This window comes from Eurypyga helias, unplaced genomic scaffold, assembly GCF_000690775.1.
Source record: "Eurypyga helias isolate BGI_N326 unplaced genomic scaffold, ASM69077v1 scaffold4336, whole genome shotgun sequence".
Classification (NCBI taxonomy): Eukaryota; Metazoa; Chordata; class Aves; order Eurypygiformes; family Eurypygidae; genus Eurypyga; species Eurypyga helias.
Genome location: NW_010257090.1, coordinates 202664 through 203709, shown reverse-complemented (window position 1 = coordinate 203709; position 1046 = coordinate 202664).

Here is a 1046-nt window from a genome sequence, read left to right as displayed (position 1 = left end):
CCTGTCCCGCGCTGCAGCTCCTGCCACCGTGCGGAGCGGCACGACAGAGCGGACCTCGGCAAGCGACGGCGCGCTTCCACGCCGCGAGACAGTGCCTGTAGGGAGGGCTGAGGAGGTGGTCTGAGACCTGCACCTCTGGGGACAGGTTTGGGCTGGTCGGTACAGAAGGGGGGATTTTCGTTAACTGCTGTCGTGACCTTCAGCACAAAGCCAGGGTCTGGGCTGCAGCGTTCATTCGTCACCCCAAACAGCAGATTCGTTCTGGGGCTTCAGTCTCCTGCGCTGCTGGTTTAGCTGTCGGGCGGGCTGTTTTTTCAGCCCAAGGTGGAGGAGCCTGCGGAAGAAGCGCAACAGAGCAGGCCCAGGAAGGTCTAAAGTCATTAGCATTTCAGGCTAATCACTGCGGCTGTCAGCGAGAACTATTTTAGGAAACAATATCTGCTCTTTAATCTCCAAAATGCAGTTAATGAGCAGCGGGTGAATCTGCCCCCTGTGGTGAATTGCCTCCGGGAGATGCTGCTCTGCCCTTGGAGTTTGCTTTCCCGTACCTCAAGCAAAGGGCCGAGTCCCGTGCACAGGCCGGGTCCGTCTGCCCAGAGCAGCTCGTCTGCAGCAGCTGCTGCTACAAGATGGGGAATAGACCCAAACCACGGGGAGACCAGAGAGTATTCTGTGTGTAAGGCCCCTGAGAAGCTGACAGCACGTGGCCATCCCGCCCTGGCTGTGGCGCGGAGCGGTCAGAGTTCAGAGAGCGAAACCCCTGACTCCGTTGGTGAGCTCTAACAGTGCTGTCACCTCGCGTGGCAGCTCTGCGCTCTCCGTTCCCAGGAGCTGCTTAGGGAGGTTTCAGCGTAGGGACGGTTGTGCTGCCGGCCACCCCCCTCCCATGGGAGTCCTCCCGCCACCCACCTTTGGAAAAGGGGGTCTGGGCCCGGCCCTGGCTGATGGGGGGTATCTCCGGGCGCGGGCTCGCCAGCCCCAGCACGGGGCTGCTCCAGAAGCCGGGGGCAGAGCACCCCGAGGGGTTTCCCACCCCGGAATGGCCT